General features: G+C 37.9%; 1 long non-coding RNA gene across 1 annotated transcript; it reads left to right on the forward strand.

Annotated features, from left to right (window-relative positions):
• The first annotated feature begins 1,870 nt into the window (after positions 1-1,870).
• On the forward strand, positions 1,871-3,887 carry LOC150064643 (uncharacterized). The gene is made up of 2 exons (XR_016535178.1): positions 1,871-2,525; positions 3,421-3,887. It is a non-coding gene; the product is annotated as an uncharacterized LOC150064643 (long non-coding RNA).
• The last annotated feature ends 18,690 nt before the right edge of the window (positions 3,888-22,577 follow it).

Genomic DNA, 22,577 nt, shown 5'->3' on the forward strand with positions numbered 1-22,577 from the left:
TTGGCAGATGGATGTCACGCATGTTCCATCATTTGGCCGATTAAAATATGTTCATGTTACTGTAGATACTTATTCTAATTTTATCTTGGCCACCCCCCTTGCTGGGGAAGCCACTAAACATTGTATTTCTCACTGCATTCGATGCTTTGCTGTGATGGGGATTCCCTCGCAAATAAAAACAGATAATGGCCCTGGCTATGCAAGCCGAGCATTTCAATCCTTCTGCCGTTCCTATAATATCACTCATATTACAGGCATTCCTTACAATCCTCAAGGTCAAGGCATCGTGGAGAGAGCTAATGGATTATTAAAACATCAAATTGCTAAAATACAGAAAGGGGAGTCGTATCCCGCTACCCCTGTGAATATACTTAATCATGCTTTATTTGTTTTAAATTTTTTGAATTTGGATTCAAATAATTTATCTGCTGCTCAGCGATTCTGGGAAAAAAGAGAGCAGCGTGCTTTTGCCTTAGTAAAGTGGAAGGATCCCCTAACTGGTGCTTGGCATGGACCCGATCCTGTTCTAACCTGGGGTCGAGGGCATGTATGTGTTTTTTCACAAGGAGAAAATGACGCCCGCTGGCTGCCTGAACGCTGCGTTCGGATCGTGGAGAGTGACAGTGGCCATCCAAGCAGCGACTCACTGGGCCTACACCCCCAACCCTCCAGTGGTGCATCCTGCGACGTGGAAAGGACCTGAGTTATTTGTGCATGTCTATTGGGACTGCTACTGATCCACTTGTTCCACACATTCATATGAGCTGTGTTTCTCCTCCTTTTACTATTATGTAGGGACCTTTTAACATATTCATTGACTCTACACAATTTAATATGCGACATTATTTTGTCTTTACCATCCCTCTTCTTAATAACCTTTTTTGTAAAAGATGCCCAGGTGAAAAGCAAAGGCCTCCAGAGGTAAGTAGAAGTCGGCCGACCCCCTGTATGTCTGTGTTTTGTTTTATTTTTTTATTCTATTTTATTTTATTTTATTTTATTTTTAAAAAAAGGGGGTGCACTGTGGGCCTAAAATAGAGGCCTGGGTGGTCAAGGGACGCCTTGACCCCCCTTCCCCTTCTGAGTTTCTTGTCAATATCAAGGCATACCTGAGAGTCCCACCAGCAAGACATGTCTAAATCTAAAAATAGCTGTTAAGTGTATCTGATTGAGTCCAATTTTCTTGTTATATGTCAATGTCTGATTATTTAAAAGTCTCCGCTTCTCTGTCTTGTTCATGTTACATATTTTTCTTTGTCCAGTTTTTGTCTTTAAAATTGGTACCATTTCTAAGTGTGGGTCCTTATGGTTTTTCTGTGCGTACTCAAGCACACATCCTTGTTATTTATTTGAACATTTCTGGGCCTAGCATGGCCGCTCCCCCATGTCTGCAGTTGTAACAAGCCCTGGAAAAATAAATTCCAGCTAAGTTGCCTTGCAAAAAGTTTTGTTTCGAACCTGGTTCTCACCTGTAAGAGTAAAATTGGCAAAACTCTCTTGACACAAACTTCCGGAAATTGAACGGCCGATATTAATTTTGTGCGCTTTATGATCTTTGAGTATGAATGTGTGTGAATGAGTGAGTGAACATGTTCAAGGTTAAATTGTCAGCATGCTGAAAAAAAAAAAAAAGGGGATAAATTTATACTTAAACACAAAGACAGTTGGGTAAATCTAAGCTTAAAACTTCAAGAAAAATATTAGGTTTGGATGTTTTACAATGTCTCAAAGAATTATTGTGTTGTCTTAAAGAAAAACTGGTAAATATTTTCCTAGATCCTGAAATCTGCATTTTATTGCAGGGCATACAGCTGTTTACATTGTAAACATTGTATCCTGTTCAGCTCAGAGGTGTTAGGGAATTTTGGGATTTATTACTTTAAGTTAAAGTTTGGAAACATGTATTAGAGATTTAAATGTAAAATTGTTCATTAACGTCAGAAACTTTGCCTGTCCTTTCTTGCAAACTGACACTAGAAATCTGATGGTAAAAGGTGGATAATGTGATTAGTATTTTAAAGGAATGTTTAAAAAAAAAAAAAAAAAAAAAAGGAAGAAAACTAAGTCCAGACTTGGACTTTTGGTGCACTGATGTCTATAGTTCTTGCATTAGGGAAAAACTGTTATTTGAGTTTAAACTGTCGTTGGAGTTTTAGACAGTAATCTAAACTGCATAAGAGCCCCTTTTTTCTAAAAGGCAAGAGGAGTGCCTTGGGCCCTAGGGGGCCTGAGGGCAGGAGCTCTTTGTGCCCTTAAAGGTTTTTCAATTGCAAATAAAGGCTAAGGTGTTAATTGTTTAAGCCAGTATCAGTAAAAGTTATTAAGAACATTGGAAATGGGTTTCTAAACAATATTTGAAAGTGAAGTTGTCTTATATGTTTAAAGAAAGAGAGAAAAGGAAAATCAGGACTACCAAAGTAATTGCTTAATTGCTATTCAGCTTGCTCTTGTAACTTCCAGCTAGCCCATTGGAGAAGAACAGCAATCCTTATTCAGATGTAACTTTGGCCTTTTCCAGGTTCTAGGTAAGCTCATGCTTAGAGACTATTTCTGTGTCTACCACCTTGTTGCTCTAATTGGAGATACATGGCCGTTTGTAGACTCACTGATCTGAAAACTGCAGTTTTGAGCCAACCCCGGGCAAAGCAAAGTCCCTGTGAGATTGTGGTGTCTAATCTGGCAGCAGAGTGCTATTAAGGCAGAGTTGCTTTGGAGCTTGAAGCCGCAGAGTGCTAGCTCTGAGCTGAACAGCTGGGGGACAGCACTCAAGCACCAAGCTCAGGACTCACAGTGGCAGGGTGCTAGCCTTGAGCTGGAGAGCTGAGGGACAGTGCCCAGGCCCTGAGTTCAAGTCCAGCAACTAAGCAAGTGAATTGCCAATGGGACATTTATCCCTGTGTGGGGAAACTCTACTGGGACACGACGCAGAAAGCCTCTGCTTGGATGGCAGAGATGGTGTCAGATCTTAGTCACTTGTGCTTGGCCGATCAAATTAATCAGAGCCGGGAGGTCATAGAATAGTTTGTAAGCATGCCTTACTAATGCCCGTGCCTTTCATAACTGGGCAGGAACTTGTCAATCTTCTGTGATAGTGGATAGTTTAAAGCCCTAATTGAGCAAAATTTTTATTTATTTATTTATTTATTTATTTTTGACACCAGCCACAAATTCAGGAAAAGTTTGTGGATCTGAGACTTGTGTCTCTATTAATCTGTTTAGATCTGACAACTGAAGCATTGTTAAGGTTGCAGAAATTTAGTTCCCCAGACAATCAAGAAAAGGCTTTTGCAAATGGGTGCTATGTAACTACACTATTGTAGCCAAAGATGGTTTGTGCAGTTGTTAAATGTCAAATATGATCTCTAGTTTGGAGTAAATTATTATTCCTGATATCTAATCCTTGCAATCCCTAATAAACAGGCTAGGCTTTTTAAGGTCCCTGGTCAAGCACAGAGACAACGCCCCTGAGTCAGCTTGAAGAAGTCACAGAAGCCGAATCTCCGCCCATCTATCCCCTTTAGATGAAGGGACCAGTCATTTTTGGAAAGTGAGACAGGATAATGAGATATTAGAGATAGTGAAAAGAATAGAAATTGCACTTGTGTTTCTTTTAAAATAAAGACGGGGGATATGTCGGGAGCAAGAGTGGAAACAAACTGTACTTTGATTTGCATCAGATAATTGCTTGATTGTCTTATTGTTTTTTGGCCTTCTCCTGTTCAATTGATCTGAGATTTACCATATGAATGTAACCCTCAACAGCTCCCTGATTAACGATCTGGATGTAACACCTGGGAGGGCCCTGGTCTCGGGAGGGGATAAAAACTTTGTGTTAAGAATAAACGAGGCGGCAGTTTTTGCTTGGGCTGCAGACCTCCTGGACCCGATGTGTTTGTCTCTCTTCTAATTTTTCCAGTCCCTGCCCCTTATTTCAGGAACCCCAATTTGCTGCCGGGAGGCCCCGGCATTTCTTTACTGATTGGTATTGATTTAGATAAGGTCTAACAATTGCATGAAGAACAGTTAAAATTGTTATTAATTACAAGAGACTAACAACTAATTACTATACAACAAAGTTAGATAGAAAGTTGTAATTTAGAGGTCAGGGGTTTGGCTCAGCAGAAGAGCCCTTGCCTGGCAAGTGCAAGACCTTGAGTTCCATCCCCGGCCCTGGGGAAAAAAAAAACAAGCTATAAAAGACCAAAAAAAAAAGTTGTAATTTAGCAAAAGAGACATGAATCTGAACGTTAGTTCCTTTGAACAGTGAAAAAAGTTCTCCATTGGTAACATGCCTTATAAACAGTGTACATTTAAAGAATGAATATCATTCTCATAGATCAATTTAATTTTCACTAATATCAAAATGTAGTAAAACATGATTTGTGATACTTTTCTTACTGTATAAAATTTATCTCTTTCTTTTTTTTTCTTTTCTTTCTTTCTCCCTTCCTTCTTTCTTTTTCCTTCCATTCTTCCTCCATCCCTTCTCCCTTTCAATGAATTCGTGTTTGAAAATTGAAAAGCCAAGCTGATTTGATAATTATAGCTCTGTAATAGACTCTAAAGTTTGGTATTGAAATTCCTCCTGCGCTGTTCTTTCTGCTAAGAAGTGTTTTTGCTATACGGGGTCTTTTATTATTCCATATGAAATTTTGGATTGCCTCTTCTATTTCTTTCAAGAATGCCATTGGGATATTGATGGGTATTGTGTTGAATTTGTAGATAGCCCTTGGCAAGTATAATACTAGCTGTGGGTTTGTCATACACAGCCTTTATTATATTGGGAAGGTTCCATGGATTCCTAGTTTCTCCAGCGCTTTTAAGATAACAGAGTGTTGGATCTTGTCAAATGCCTTTTCTGCATCTATTGAGACAACCATGTGATTTTTGTCCCTGCTCCTGTTGATGTGTTGAATTATATAAATTGATTTGCTTATGTTGAACCAGCTTTGCCTGGTTTCACAGGCCTGAAGACCAATGGAATAGAACTGAGGACCCAGATATTAAACCACAGACCTATGGCCACCTAATCTTTGACAAGGGAGCCAAAAAAATAGAATGGAAGAAAGACAGCCTCTTCAACAAGTGGTGCTAGTAGAACTGGTTAAGCACATATAGAAAACTAAAGTTGGATCCTTCTTAGTTACCCTGTACTAGAATTAACTCCAAATGGATCAAAGACCTGGAGGTAAAAGCCGACACTCTGAAAACTTTACAAGAAGGAATAGGAGATACACTAGACCTCCTTGGCAAGAGTCGAAACTTTCTTAATAAGGACCAAGAAGCACAACAAATCAGAGAAAGGCTGGATAAGTGGGACTGCATTAAACTGCAGAGCTTTTCTATGGCAAAGGACATAGCTAGTAAACTAATTAGGAAGCCTAAAGAGTGGGAGAAGGTCTTCACCAACCATACAACAGACAAAGGCCTTATATCTAAAATATATCAACAGCTCAAAAAATTGAATCAATCCAAAACTAATCTTCAAAGTAACAACCATCCCATTAAAAGATGGGCTAAAAACTTAAAGAGAGTCTTCTCTGAAGAAGAAACAAAAATGGCCTATAGACACATGAAGAAATGCTCAACATCTCTGTCCACAAAAGAAATGCAAATCAAAACAACTCTAAGATTCCACCTCATTCCAGTTAGAATAGCCAGGATCAAGAAATCTAATAACAACAGATGCTGGAGGGGATGTGGCCAGGAGGGATCACTACTACACTGTTGGTGGGAGTGCAAACTCGTTCAACCACCATGGAAAGCAGTATGGTAGTTCCTCAAAAGACTAAACATAGAGCTCCCCTATGACCCAACAATTCCACTACTTGGCATTTACCCAATCATCCAGAAACAAGGACATAATAAATCCACCAGCACAACAATGTTCATTGCAGCACTATTTACCATAATGAAGATATGGAACCAACGTAGATGTCCCTTAGTTGATAAGTGGATCGACAAGATGTGGTATTTGTACACAATGGAATTCTTTGCTGCTGTCAGAAAGAATGACATTGCCCCATTTGTTAGGAAATGGAAAGACTTAGAAAAGATCATATTAAGTGAAGTAAGCCAGACTCAAAGGAATTTAGGCTCAATGGTTACCCCATTTGTCATAATCAGTAGAAACTTTTGGCTCTCCTAGCAGAGATTTGCAATAGAGCAAAACCTTGATACAAAAGGCCATATAGTAGGACGCTAAATGAAAGGATCTCTAGGATATAGAAACATAAGTATCTCACTTTGTTACCTGATATATCGGATATATTTGCATTTGGTTATTTGAAATTGGATTGGGAATGGGGGAAAACAAGATGAGGGGTAGGGGTGGGGAGGAGGGAAATGGTGGCCAAAACATGTGAAAGTGTATCAATGTATGGGGATTAATGCACCACCTATCTGGCAAATATAATGTAACCCTTCTATTAATTACAGTAAAAAATATATGAAAAAAGAAGAAAATTGAAAACCGAAACAAACGTTTATTTAGACTTTTACACAATTGGTTTAAAAATTTTGTCATGATAAAGGAGATTATTATTTTGTCACAGTAGGAGAGAATGATTTTGTTATATTCCTTTTGCTCTGTGGTGATAAACACCAATGAATTTATATAAGAATGAACTTAATAGCATGCAGACATTACTAATATAGTATTAAAGTATAATTTCAACTTGAGCTTTAGACCATGTTTTATTTGTATTCCATGAAAATGTTTTTTTTCCAATATTATGTCCTTTTTAAGCACAAAAAAAGAAATTTGAATAATCAGCATCTGCCTGAGCTGCTAATCTGGACTGATTTGGTCATCAAGTTTGGCTATAAATGTCAGAAACATAAATTTACATAAGAATATAAGTAACTTTGGAATTTCCTTTGTAATTTGCTTTGAGTTAGAGCAGCATAAATGTTCAGACATGTGGAAGAATATTTCAGATGACAAATCATTGTTTTACTTAAGTTATTTTATTTCTAACATGCAATATGTTCTCAACAGATGTTTGGTTATAAATGTGTGTTCTAAATTGAAGATATAATATTCAGTAAAGAGCTTATGATAATTTCATTGTTGAACAAGAATGAAAACAGATACACAAGAGGCCATCAACAAAGGGACTGCTGCCAAGAAGAATTCTGCCTACCTTCTCTGTTGGAGGTCAATTAGAGACTGATATTAACTAATCAATAGGTGAGTCATTGTTTTTATTACTTTGAGTACATTTTTTTACTTCCTGCCTTATTTTTAGAACTTTCATGACAAAATTATGTCAGAATATTTGTCTTAAATGACAAGAATTTGCTTCTTCTTGTGATGTTGATATCTAAGACCAAATTGTCAGCAGAGAGACGACAGGAATGCTTGTCCTTTCTGGCCTGGACATGGCTTCCCTGACATGGTCATGGACGCCTTCTTCCTGGATCTTTGATTCCTATGTGCCCAACTCTAGTTCCTTTCCTTCTCATGAGAACAGCAGTTATGTACTGTTGTACACACCAACATCAAGGCACCATTTGAATTGATCTTCTACTTAGAGAGCTTATCTATAAATGTGATCATATTATACATGTAGGTCAGATCTTAACACCTCTTTGAATGGCAGCTTTACCTCCTGAAAAACAGGAATTATACCGTTGCTATGTAAGAAATTAAGGGGAGGTCCCATGCAAACTACAGTATCATGACTGTCATATATTAAATATTCAATAAATTATATTTTTGTTAGCATTGTAAGATACAAAGTATATTAGTCTCACAGACAATAAAAAAGTAAATAAATTTTAGTTAGACAATTCAGAAGGGTAAAATTGAAACTTGCATTGTATTTTCACAGAAAGTAACCATATTGTGTATTTTCATGTGAATGAAAGCAAGAATATTTATTTATATATCAATAACGATAGGTTATTCTACAATAATATGAAATAATGCTTTGATCCTATGAATTATATTTTTTGCTCAAACAGCATTCCAATTAAAACTGGTATCGAGGAATGCTTTGCTCATTGCATCCATGTGGATATATTGGCTTTTTTCATCAGGCACATACTACATTCTGACCTCTGTAAAGTATTTATTGCATATTCCCTTTTACATAATTGTGTACATTAATGCTTCTTCAAAATGAGGGTCTGGATCTCCCAATATCCAAGGGATTCAAGAGTTATAATTAGTTATATATTCAGAATTCAGAGAAACAAATTTAAATACAAATTTAATATCTTCAGAGAGAACAAATTTCACTCCCGTCATGTATCAAACTTTAACTATAGCAGTTTGACACTGTCATTAAAAAATACAAGTATTCATATGGTAAATCTCTCACATATACACAGCTGTAGATACATCCATGAGAGAAAATATTTTTCTAGCTTATGGTAAGAACCTAAGACTCTCATTGATAATATTTTTGATATATTAGATAAATGTATTCTGTCATGATGCAATTTTTTCTATGAAATTCACAAGTTGTTCTTTAAACAAGTATGAAAACTTTATCTGATGTTGCCTAACAAAGGATTAATTGAAATATCATCTGTTGTCAAGATGAGCTTTTCTGATATAGATTCATAAATTTGTATCACTTCTATATACTGTTAAACAATGATGGATGCTGTTCAGAATAAGCCAATATTAGCAAATAAGATTATTGACTAAAATGTTCTAACATTAATAACATAAAAAGAGTACGCTGTAAAGAATGACAGGGCCTGGAGTGTGGCCTGCTTAGTAGTGTGCTCCCCTAGCATGCAAGAAGCCCTGGGTTCGATTCCTTGATACCACACACACAAACAGAAGACAGAATTGGTGCTGTGGCTCAAGTGGTAGATTGCAAGCCTCGAGAAAGCTCAAGGATAGTGCCCAGGCCCTGAGTTCAAGCCTCAGGGCTAGCAGAAAAAAAAGGACAAAAAAAGAAAGAAATGATACTTGCAAGCTCTGTAGTAAAAGATTACTGAACTGAAAACTTAAGAGTAAATTATACACAAGCATACCTTCCATGCAAGAAAGGGATGTCTTTAAAATTCCATTTCTTGTTTAGTCTTTTAAAGGCCTTTGATAATTATTATGATAACTCCTAGAACATGAATTAATTTATTTTTTTTGTTTTCATCTTTTTTTTTTCTTTTTATTGTAATTAGTAAAAGGGTTACATGATATTTGCCAGATAGAAGGTGCATTAATTCACATACATTGACACCCTTTCACATGTCTTGGTACCCATTTCCCTCCCCCCCCCACACCCCCCACCCGTCTTGGTTTTCCCCCCTTCCCTATCAAATTTCAAATATCCAAATACAAATAAATTCAATATATCAGATAACAAAGTGAGATACTATACCAATATGAGATAACAAGAGGGACAGCAAAGGAGATGAGAGACAACATAGTACATTAAGGACAACAATCATTCATTATATGGCTTTTGTTTCAATATCCTGTAGGTCGTTTCAATTACCTTCACATTATATGGCCTTATGTATCAAGATTTTGCTCTACTGCAGATCTCTGCTAGAAGAGCCCAAGGTTTCTATTGATTATGATGAATGAGGGAAACCATTGAGCCTAAGTTCCTTTGAGTCTGGCTTACTTCACTTAATATGATTTTTTCTAAGTCTTTCCATTTCCTAACAAATGGGGCGATATCATTCTCTCTGACAGCAGCATAGAATTCCATTGCGTACAAATACCACAACTTGTTGATCCACTCATCAACTGAGGGACATCTAGGTTGGCTCCATATCTTTGCTATGGTGAATAGTGCTGCAATGAACATTGTTGTGCTAGTGGATTTAGTATGTCCTTTTTTCTGGATGGTTGGGTAAATGCCAAGTAGTGGAATTGCTGGGTCATAGGGGAGTTCTATGTTTAGCCTTTTGAGGCACTGCCACATTGCTTTCCATAGTGTTTGAACGAGTTTGCACTCCCACCAACAGTGTAGTAGTGATCCCTCCTGGCCACATCCACTCCAGCATCTGTTGTCATTCCTTTTCCTGATCCTGGCCATTCTAACTGGAGTGAGGTGGAATCTTAGAGTTGTTTTGATTTGCATTTCTTTTATGACCAGAGATGTTGAGCATTTCTTCATGTGTCTATAGGCCATTTTTGTTTCTTCTTCAGAGAAGACTCTCTTTAAGTCTTTGGCCCATTTTTTAATGGGATGGTTGTTACTTTGAAGGTTAGTTTTGGAGTGATTCACTTTTTTGAGTTGTTCATATATTTTATATATGAGGCCTTTGTCCGTTGTTTGGTTGGTGAAGATCTTCTCCCACTCTGTAGGCTTCCTGATTAGTTTACTAGCTATGTCCTTTGCCATACAAAAGCTCTGCAGTTTAATGCAGTGTCACTTATCCAGCCTTTCTCTGATTTGTTGTGATTCTTGGTCCTTATTAAGAAAGTTTCAACCTGTGCCAAGGAGGCCTAGTGTATCTCCTATTCCTTCCTGTAAAGTTTTCAGTGTGTCAGATTTTACCTCCAGGTCTTTGATCCATTTGGAGTTAATTCTAGTGCAAGGTGACAAAGAAGGATCCAACTTTAGTTTTCTGCAGGTGCTTAACCAGTTCTGCCAGCACAACTTGTTGAAGAGGCTGCGATTTTGTTTATTTCGATATGCTCTCTTCTTTTTTTGGTAAGATTTGCTAAGGGCTTGTCAATTTTGTTAATTCTTTCAAAGAACCAACTCCTTGTTTTGTTGATTCTTTCTATAGTTTTTTTTTGGATTCCAAATCATTTAATTCTGCTTGGATTTTAATAATTTGCTTTCTTCTACTGGGATTAGGGTTGGTTTGTTGCTCTTTTTCCAGGAGCTTAAGGTGAGACATTAACTTGTTGGTTTGCAATTTTTCCAACTTGTTGTTGTAGGCACTCAGCGCTATAAATTTTCCTCTGAGTACTGCCTTTGCTGTGTCCCAAAGGAGGTGGTATTTTGTGTGCTCCTTACTGTTAAATTTCATAAACTGTTGGATTTCTGTTCTGATCTCTTCGATGACCCATTGGTGATTCAACAATGTGTTGTTCAGTCTCCATGAGTTACAGGGTTTTCGTTGGTGGAGATGTGTGTTCAGTTCCAGTTTGATGCCTTTGTGGTCTGAGAGTGTGCATGGAATAATTTCAGTGTTTCTGAATCTGTCCAGGTTTGTTTTATGGCCTAAGATGTGATCTATTTTGGAAAATGTTCCATGTGCTGCTGAGAAAAACGTAGATTGTGTTGTTGCTGGGTTGAATATTCTGCACATGTCTGTTAGATCTAGTTGGTCTATATAGTTGTTCAGTTCTAAGGTTTCTCTCTTGAGTTTTTGCCTTGTTGATCTGTCCATAGGTGAGAGTGGTGTGTTAAAGTCACTGACAATCACTATATTTCGATCTATGTATAGTTTCAGTGTAAGTAAAGTTTGCTTGATGAAGTTTGGAGCTCCGGGATTGGGTGTGTAAATATTGAGGATCGTTATGTCTTCCTGGAGGAAAGATCCCTTTAGTAGTATGTAGTAACCTTCTTTGTCTATTCTTACTAATTTTAGTTTGAATTCTATTTTATCTGATATGAGGATGGCAAGTCCAGCCTGTTTATGGGGGCCGTTAGCTTGATAGAGTTTATTCCAACCTCTCATTTTCAAAAGATGATTGTTTTTTGGGGTAAGATGTGTCTCTTGAAGACAGCAGAATGATGGCTCTTGCTTTTTGATCCAACTAGACAACCTATGCCATTTAATTGGAGAGTCAAGTCCATTGATATTGAGAGTTAGGATTGAGAGATATTTATTAGGTCCTACCATTTTTAAAAGCTTTTATTTGGGTCTGTGTCTTGACAGTTCTTGCTGTCCTTAGATGGTATGCTGTTTAGGTGCCATTTCTTTCCCTATATTGCATTTATTTTGGTTTTCTATGTATAGAACATCTTTGAGAATTCTCTGTAGTGTTGGTTTTGTTGCGACATATTGTTGCAGCTTTTCCCTGAAATGGAATGTTTTTATTGTTCCCTCAGTTATGAATGAGAGCTTAGCTGGGTACAGGATTCTTGATTGATAGTTATTTGACTTAAGGGCATGACATATATGCTTCCAGTCACTTCTTGCTTGCATGGTCTCTGCTGAGAAATCTGGGGTTATTCTGATTGGTTTTCCTTTATAGGTTACTGAACCCTTTTCCCTGGATGCCTTTAGGATCCTTTTTTTGGTTTCTATTGATCCAGTTCAGATTACGATGTGGCGGTGGGATGTTCTTTTCTGGTCAGGTCTGTTTGGGGTTCTAAAAGCTTCTTGTATCTGGATGGGCCTGCCCTTCTGGATGTTTGCGAAATTCTCTGAGATGATTCCCTGAAGTATATTTCCAATACCATTGACCTCTTTCTCTATGCCCTCCTCAATACCAATTAGCCTTAAATTAGGCTTCCTAATTGTATCTTGGACCTCCTGAAGCGCTCTCTCATTTTTCCTAGATTTGGATTGACTCATTTTCTGTTCTTTCTCTATAATAACTAAATTATCTTCAGCCCCGGAAATTCTCTCCTCTGCATTGTCTAACCTGCTATCAAAGCTATCTACTTTATTTTTCATCTCCCTTGCTTCTAATTGCTCATTTTTAATGCCTTGCATCTCTTCTTTTAGATCATGTATGGATTTCTTTAGCTCCTTGATTTCCATTTGAGTGGTTAGCTCAGTAGCTTTATTTTCTTTGAACATTTGCTGGAGTTCGGTCACCTTTTTATTTGTGGATTCTATGAATTCATCCATCTTTCCTTGAAAAACCTTTATTATGGCCTCCTTTATAGCTTCTTCTTTTTCACTTATCACCTTGTTTATGGTTTCCTCTTGTTCAGCTATGGCTTCCTCCCTTATCTCTTTCTTTATATTTTCACATTTTTCATTAATGATGTTTATCAATTGCATTTGTACAGCACTTGGAAGACTCTCCTCTAGGTTTGCCAGTGACTGTTCCATTGGCTGTTTACATTGGGTGAGGGGGGTGGGGGATGTTGTTTCTTGATTTGACATTTTTCTTGAGTTTCTTGTTCTGCCCATTTGAAAATGGGAGCAAGATTAATACTAAACACGATTATAGTTTTTCAGATATAACCAACCTAGACCTCTGTAGCTGGCAGACTCTAGATGTTCACAAGTTTTGATTGGTGTTATCATTCTTTCTTTTTGTGCAGTTACCGACCAGTCTAATAATCCACTGATAAGCGATTTATACCCAAAACTATAAGCCTCTCAATGCAATCTCTATTGTCTTTAAGTCCCTCTGGGCCTAATTAAACACCTAGTTATACAGTGTTTCTCAACAGCCATCAAGTGTAGATCCATACAGTATAAGGGTTGAAAGAGGAGCAGAGGTCCAGAGATAGAAAAATAGAATGAGAGAGGTCAGGAGGTAAGTAGGTAGCGTATTTGAGTACAAAGTTTGGAAAGTATTAGAATAAAACTTAAGTGTTGCTGCACGACTAGCTCTTAGCCAAACCAGTGGCCTCACAGTGGACCATGGGATGGATCTGCGAGCTTCCATCTCAGCGAGGTTGGCGGACGTTTTCCTGTGCTGCTTCCAGGGGCGGCCCCAAGCCAAGGGTCTGGGGATTGAGAGTTTCGGGGGCTCTCAGCAGGACCAGCAGGAGACCCCTCTGTTCCCAGGGGCTGGGCCCAGCTGGGGACGTGGGCTCCAAGGGCAGAGCTGCGCCTTTTTGGTTCTCAGAAGGGGAGCTTGGCTGCTGGTTGGCCCTTCAGATCCCTGCTGTGTTTCCACTGCTTTGTCAGAGTCTGTGACTGTGGGGGGGGGGCCCTCGGTGGTGTCTTGCTCAGGATTCCCAGCTGGAGGATGCCCTGCTCAAGAATTGGGGGGGGGCAGATGCAGGCTCCTATTTACCCGCACCCCCTACCCACTGTTGTAAGGCAGGGTCCCAACGCCCTCCACTCTCCAGATCCAGTGGCCTGGGAGAGGAGGCTGGTGGGTGGGTGGGAGCTGGGACAGCTCCGCCTCCCCTGGTGGGGTGCTGAGTCTAAGGGTCGGCCTGCTTGTCAGTCTCCAGTCAGAGGGCTGGGGGTTGAGCCCGTTGGGCGGGTGAGAGTTGGGACAGCCCCGCCTCCCTTGGTGGGGTGCTGGGTCTTAGGTAGCCCGCCTGTCAATCTCCAGTCAATGGCCTGAGGGAGGGGGCTGTTGAGGGAAGGGACAGGATTCTAAATTCCTTGCCCCCCTGCTCCCGCCAGTCTTTCTCGGGCGGGGTGTTGGGGTCTGAGTTAAGTTCTATTGCTTGGCACCCGCTCTGCTTTCCCGATGTGTTTGGGGATGCACTGTATTACTCACGCCTCTGCATCCATCTACGGGTGCTCCACGGTGGTGGGGAGTCTTTCACTCCCCTCAGGTCTCCGCAGCCGCCTGTGTTCTGCGTCTGGGTTCCACTGCTTGCTGTTCTGGTTCCGAGTCTGGGTTCTACTGCTTCCGCCGTTCGCTGGCCCGGTTCTGTGCTGGTTTCTGCAGCCGTTGGGCTCCCTGCCTGGCACCCTCCACTGCCGCTGCTTTTCATGGATTAGATCGGGCGCCCGCTGCCGCTTTCCCAGCGTGGAGCCGGCACCCGCTCAAGCTGCTTTTCGCAGCTTGGTCTGGTGCCAGCTGCCATTTTTCGAGGCTTTCCAAGGCTTTCGTGGCTTGGATCGGGAGGCGAGAAGTGGGGGAGGGTTCTTCGTGTCCCGAATTCTTTGAGAAAGTTGGATGTGAGCTTTATCTGGATTTCTTTTCAGGTTTGAGTCCTTCTCCGTTGCTTTTTGAGTTTGTTGTTGTGGATTTCTTTAGGTAGTTGGCTCATGGGACTCCCTGGTTCTCTCTTTTTGTCAGAGAGAGCTAGGCTGAGTCCCTATTGTCTCGGCGCCATCTTCCTTCCCCTCACATGAATTAATTTAGATCAATCAATATTTTGTTCACATGATAAATATATACTCTTTAAACAACCTATGTCTATGTTAATATCTACACTAAGGAAGGGATATATAAAAAAATCACAAGTGATTGTCACAAGAAACTTTAAATATCTACAGCTGTAAAAGCAGCTGGGGAAGAAATTGCATGCTTTTTTATAGTTGGCCCCAATTTTATTCTTCAGTTTCAAAACTCATCAGTATATTTTCTATGAAATAATGGAAGCATATGAAAGGTCATATATTCCCCCTATTGTCTTGTGAAATGTAGTGTACTAGATTTTTCATAGGAATAGATTCAAAATAAGAAAGAAAATATTTGGATGATAGAATAATGATCATTAGTTAAATACTTTCCCCAAATTTCTATACTTAAAAAAAATCTAACTAGTGTTATTAGCAGTTCTGCATGAAGAGGTGTTATGTCAATTTCAGCCATTTTTTAAATGCAGAATTCAGCAACTTATCATTTATTTACTTAGATGTGGTTGATGTTCGTCATTGTCAAGATAAGATATATGTAATATTAGTGGAGTAGGTTGAGTAGAAAAAAATGTCTAAAGTCAGAAATCTGCAATACGTTGGCTCTTCATACCTTCTTAATAAAATAGTTTTCCTTTGAATGGTTGTATTTAAAAGCTTGAATGCAAGAGAGAACATACGTGTGTGTGTGTGTGTGTGTGTGTGTGTGTGTGTGTGTGTGTGTGTGTATGTGTGTATGTGTCTGTTGCCAGGCCTGGACCTTGAACTCTGGGCCTGAGCCCTGTCCTAGTGCTTTCTCAAGACTGGAGCTCTGCCACTTGAGCCATAGCAACACTTCTTTTTTTTCTATGTATTTGGTACCAAGGAATCGAATATGGGTCTTCAGGCATAATACGCAAGCACTCTACCACTGTTCCAAACTCTTGGCCCCAGTTACTTTTTTAAAGTGTTATTTTCTGTCTACCTCCTCTGTAAGTCTGAGACCAGCCTGAAAAAGGACTTTTTATCTGCAGTCTCAGATACAAAGCCCTACTTCTTGCCATAAGGTATGAGGAAACCTACATGCAGAATTATACTATCCCAAAATATAAAAGAGTTCCTTGACTATATAAGGAATTCTGATACAGGAATTGATAATGGTCATTTGCATATTTAGTATTGAATCTATTAATGAATGCTCCAATAGTTGGTAGAACTTTTTCTAAGTGGATGTTGCTATTTTATGGTAAATAATTTAGTAACATATGAAATGGGCCAGATGCAGTAGCTCATGTGAGTAATCCTACCTACTCAGGAGGCTGAGATCTGAAGATCGAGCTTCAAAGCCAGCCCGGGTACTAAGGTAGGTGAGACTCTTATCTCCAATGAATCACTAGAATCACTGGAAAGTGGGGCTGTAGCTCAAGGGATAGGACTATATAGCCTTGAGCTGAAGAGCTCAGGAACAGCTCCAAGGCCTAGAGTTCAATTCCCGTAACCAACAACAACAACAACAAAAAATTGAAATGGTAGGCACCGTGTCAGATTCAATAAAATATTTCATAGGTTAAAGACATAAGACATATTTTATGGGGAATATAATTCTACCTTTTTATTTTCATTGTTTTGACAGCATTAGTTATCTTTCTATTGACGTGACAGTGTCCAGGAAAAAAAACAATTTAAGGGAAGAAGGATCCATTTTGGTTCATTATCTGGGCACTTTCAGCTCATGGCCCACAAGTTCCATTGCTTCAAAGTCTGTGACAAGGATGTAGTCATCATTGCGGTAGGGTATGCCAGAGGAAAGCTGCTTGCTGCAGGGCAGCCAGGAAGCAGAGGGAGAGAGAAGCTTGGGAGGAGGTACACAATTCAATGGAACACCCTAGGGACCTAGCTTCTCTAACTGGGCTGCTCCTGAAAATATCGCATCTGACCAAAAAATATTAACGAATTTAGAGCCCTCTTCCTATTGTCACCTCCAGTAGTGCCACCAGCTGAGGTTTAGGCTCACAATTGATTCTTTCAGAAAGACACTTCAAAGGGTAATACTGAATGTTCAGATTTTTATCTGAGTTCATTTTTTTGGTATATTTATGTTATTCCTTTAGACACAGGATTCTTTATGTATCGGAGGTTGATGTGATTGATCATGGCTAGATTGTCCATGTCACCTTGTAGTCCTGATCTTCATGGCCTCAGCTTTGCATGTTCTGGGATTACAAGTATGCCCCTCACACCACTTTGTAACATAGCCCTACACTAATTTTGAGGGTCGAGTTAGCAATTGCTGATATCTCTACTTGAATAGCCCATTTTCACTTCTGAGCCAATTCTTCTCACATGGTAGATTGCTAAAAACGCTCGCCAATTTCACCAGAGCAAAGTTCCAAACCACATGCCTTATATAATCTGTTTCCTAGAGCATCAGCTTCCTGTCAGTCCATCCATTTGCTATTCCTCTGTGGAGGCTTTATCCTTGGATGCTATGCATTTTTTTTCACCAGATAAATAGAGCTTTTACTGGTCATGAAAACTCCAATGACATTTATAATTAAAATTTGGGAACGGGGAAGAAGATAAATGTCAATTATTGATAACTTTGAGCACACAGGCATGTGACAGGTAGCAGGAAAATGGTCCACGCTAGGGGGGCTGGATCCAAACCCTTGGAAGCCAGGAAGTGATCATTCGTCATATGAGTCCCACAGTCTCTAAGGAACGGCTGGTTAAACCAGTGGATTTGGCCATACCAGCATCGACAGAGCGAACATTTTTTGGGCAGCCAGGAACCATGTGGCACAGAACCACAGTGCTGTTTAAGGGTGCTGTGTTCACAGTTCCGTCTGTAGAAAGAAGGGGGGCAGACACAGAAAGACCCCAGAATGCACGTCCCTCCATTGAGACAGCAGGTTTTGTTAAGAGTCTTACCTGAAAGAGAATTTTGCCATCTTCTCTAAATCCGTTGTCTTCATTCCTTGGAAATTTAGGACGGAGCTGGGGTGTGTGTGGGGGAAATAGAAATTTCTAGCTGGGCCTTTCATTCACAAAAGAGTCATTTCCAAAACACCTTAAGGAAATTATTCACTTTCCTGCAATGAAAAATAAATAAATAAATTTCAAAAGATGATCAATCTAGTTAAATAATTTAGACTCCAAAGGGCCTAGACTGTAATTGAGAGGAAGAATCCGGAGAGAGTTGGGGATAAAGGAGAAGTCAGGGAAGGATCTTTGTCCACTAATTCAATGCTTTGACCTTGAGTCAGGGGGTGAGGAGGATGCTATGCATTTTTATTTCTGCTCTTTACCTATAAAATAGCAGCACTTTTTGTTCTCTGGTTCAAATTATCTTTGACTACAGAAAAATCTGCACAGACCTTTCCCTCTACAACTATTTCTCTGGTTCAAAACTTTATTATTTGTATATTTAACAAGTATAATATTCTTCTATATAAATTAGAACTTTGGTCATGATTGTCCGTTAAAATTCTTTATTCAGTCTGATTATGGCTAGGTTTTTTGTCATTTATACATGAACATTACTGGAGTACAAGGACCTGCACATTTGTAAAGCTCTTTGAATTTTTTCTATCTATCTTTCTTTTTTTTCTTGCTATATGCATTTATCATGTCCATTATGAAACTCTCTAGTCATTGCTTATAAAAGTAATACCGAATATAACCTCAATCTGGGCAATAAAATTAGTAACTTCTGACATCATCAGCACACTACTTAACAAATTTGCCTATAATGTAATCTACAATTTTATCATATTTATATAGTTAGAATTTCTACTTTCCACAGATAAAACTTTTCTGAGGTATTCATATCTATTCAATATTTCCTTATATTAACACTCAATTTTCAATTTTCTAGCATGAAGTATATACTCAATAAAATTTTGCTTAGTTGAAGCAAATAAATCTATTCATATGTACTTAGGATATATTTAATTTGTTAATTTGGGAATACGATCAGTCATACTGAATGTGTTTCAATAAATACAGGAAATAATAAGGAAGCTGAGTGAAATTTACTTTTTCTCCCCCTAATTTATTGGTTATGTCAGAGATAATTGTTCTCAGATTTTATGTAGCCCACATATAGGTGAATACAGAAATATATAGATTTCTTAATAGAATTTAAATTTAGAAATAAAAACAAACAATTATTAATGTAATATATAATCTAAACTTTATTTTTTCCATTTAAAACCAGGTTAATTCATACACAATATACATCACACAGAACAAAATCACTTTAAAAATCTTCAGAAACAGGAATCATCCTCACAACCCTGAATATTAATGATTCTATTCAATATTATGGATATACAAAGTCCTCTCTCAATATGGCTACATATGAATCCTTGAGGCTTTATACAATGCAAACTAAATGATGAATAGGTCATGAAAACTTTTTTCATTTGTAAACAAATTCTCTATGCTAAAGATCTAATAAATCCCATCACAATCTAAGAATAAACCTTAAATTCTGGGAAAGGTAAGAATGTAATATGGAAGAGTAATTGGTAGAAAACAAAAGAGTACTTTAGAGGAGAGCCAAATCCTGATAAATAATGCACTAATAAATCAGTGAAAAGGAACAGGAGTACAAACCCAAAGAAAGTTTGTGTGTTTATGACTTGTGTTTATGTGAGAATTATATATAAATTAATTTATCATACATAGGCAATATATTGCAAATATGACAGTATATGCAATTGATTAAATCTCAGGGTTTAATTGCTTTGACACTCTTTTCATTATTAAATGGAAGAAATTATATTACACATGCCTAAGTAACACTTGTAGAGGTGAGGCTTAGGACCTTTAACAGGAAACCCATGAAACATTTCAGTTCAAAGTTCCACTTTTTCATATGTAAATATCTCTTTACATGTCTACAGTTTTGACTACAATATTTAATCATTTTTATGTTTCATGTTACTTTATGCAAATCCTAAAGGTGAGCAAAAATAAACACTATCAATCAAAATAATCACGCAATATTCCATTCATTTCTTGTTATTTTCAAAAATACTCAAAACTGTATTTCCAAGTGACTTAGCACATTAATAAGAAATGAACACATTAAAGCATGAAATAACATCTGCAAATAATGTTGCTCCACTGAAGTTGATCTCTACACACAAAAGCAGTGTATAACTGGAGGCAGTGTTTAACTCAACTCTCTGGGGATATTTTTGTTATTTGCCAGCAGAAAAGCCCATTTTTCAGTAACAGAGTTGTGAGTCTAACATGTTTGAATTAGCATTTCTGAGTTCTTTCCACCATTTATTTTACAAAACACAAGCAGCCAGTTCATAAAGACCTTATGCTAGGGTTCTCTAGCTATGAATAACAGATGGCTGCTTATGGGGTAGTGGGAGATGAGCAACAGAAGTTTAATATTCTGCACTGGTTCATCATTGTAGTGGTAAGTGTTTGAAAGGCTTTACAGTTTACAAACTGACAAGTAATTTTCCTTTAATTTCCTTATTTAACCCGTCATGAGGCATTGAAGATCAGAAAAAAGTAAATGATATATATTTTTATTACCAAACATCTATGTTAGTTGTATAATATATGCACAAAAGACACTTGTCTTATTATTGAGAAGTAAATAAAATTTCCACAACTTGCATTATTATATATAATATGAAAAGGAGCTGATATTTCAAGATCTATCATTAGTACATCAAAGTAAAAACACAAAAGATAAAGTGTCTCTTTCAAAATGTGTAACTCAAAATATTGGCTTAGTTGTTTGGTTGCTTAAAACACTGATTATATTTCACTGTGTTTAAAAATGATTTGTTTATGTCCTTGAAATCACTAAATTAGTCTTCAATCTGCTTACTGGTAATAACAAAAATATGTTTTTCATTTCATGTAGAAACATAATTTATCAACATTTGAACAGAGTTCATTTTGTTTTTACTTATTTGGAAATACTTTCTGGGATGGGATGACCACTGTGTTCAGGATACCGGTGATTTGTCAGAAAGCCATATATTTCACTCAGTGTCCTAAATTTTCTCCACAACTGATGAACATTTAAAAAGAATGAAAAATGGGTTGGGTGTTTGGCCTAGTGGTGGAGTGCTTGCCTAGCATGCACCAAGACCTGGGTACGATTCCTTGGTACCATACATAGAAAAAAAGCCCGAAGTGGTGTTGTGGCTTAAGTGAGAGAGTGCTAGCCTTGAAGAAGAACCCCAAGGACAGTGTTCAGGCCCTGAGTTCCAGCCCCACGACTGGCAAAAAAAGAAAAAAAGAAAAATGAATTTTCATCCTAAGAATTTTAGTAGATATATTCTACAAAGTAGATGATTAAAATGTTTAATATATTTACAGGTGATAGGAAAACTGATTTTGGAAAGATGTTTCCTGCTTCAATGAACCTTAAAATATGGTTGCATCTTAAAATCTAAAATTAGAAATGAATCTAATATTGAAGTTCTTATTTATGTTTAAAGCAGAGCAAACCTTGTCATGAGCTAATGTACAATAAAGAAGCAACTAATTTCCATACTTTCATTTGACAAATAATGACTTCCCAAAATAGGCGTAGTAGAAATAATTTTCAAAATACAGGTGTACCGGAGAGAGAGACATGCCATCTTACTAATATTTTGCCTAGCCAAGGCAGGAAATTAAATCTCCAAGGACCCTACAGATGAGGCAGAACACTATAGTGGAAAAGATTTAACGTGAAATGTAAGTTTTCCTAAATATGCTCCAGTAGCACCCTTGCTCTTATTTTATTTATGATCATACTATACATGGAGCATATATATATGAAATATATTTTGACCTTGAATAGCACATTGCTCTACATTCACTAAGAATTGTACCATCGACCCGCACAGATTTTACTACCAAATTTATAAATGAAGGCAGTGGAAATTTTGCTTGGATTATGAGAATTGTTAGAGGCTTGGGAGATGCAGTTATGGTATATACAAGTATTCCTCATTTTGTGCTAGCTCCTTACACTTCTGCTCAGAATGCTTCTATGAATGTAGTTCCCTCAGTAAAGTGATTGCCTAACAATTTTCCTTTCATGCCTCCTTGAAATCATTTCTGTGTGAGAGATGAGGAGCAGTTTGTGTAAGCTGTGATATGCTTACTATGTCAACAAGAAATATTTTCAGATTTATTATCACTGCTGTTTTGATATAGATAAAATATTTACATATCATCTTCCTCCTCAAAATACATAAGCTTTAAGATTATTCTTTTTTTTTCTCCCTTTGGTAAGTTATGAGTCCAGGACCTTGCCCTTGTAAATAGGAGTTCCAATACTTGATCCATGCTCCCACCCATTTTTTGGCTTATTTTCTGAATAAAGTTGTGTGCATTTATACCTACTGTTGCCTAGACCATGTTCTTTATTATGTATTTGTAACTGGGATGAGAGGCACATTGTATCTCTTGAATTTGAAACTAACCCAGAAGTTTTTCTGTGGTTATTTTTTTGAGATGTCTTGTGAATGTATACATAGATTGGCCTTAAGTCATAAATCTCTGATATCAGCTTCCAAAGTAGCCAAAATTATAACTATGAAATGTTCTGCACAGATTACATTATAATTTGTATCAAAGTATGAGGCATTCATCTGTTTCTTTTCAAGTGCAAGTATAATTAATAAAAAGGATATCATTTCAAAACATTGCCACTACCTGATCTAAGTATTATGCAACTTAGA

This window comes from Megascapheus bottae, chromosome 4 (assembly GCF_031878675.1).
Source record: "Megascapheus bottae isolate mThoBot1 chromosome 4, mThoBot2.hap1, whole genome shotgun sequence".
Lineage (NCBI taxonomy): Eukaryota > Metazoa > Chordata > Mammalia > Rodentia > Geomyidae > Megascapheus > Megascapheus bottae.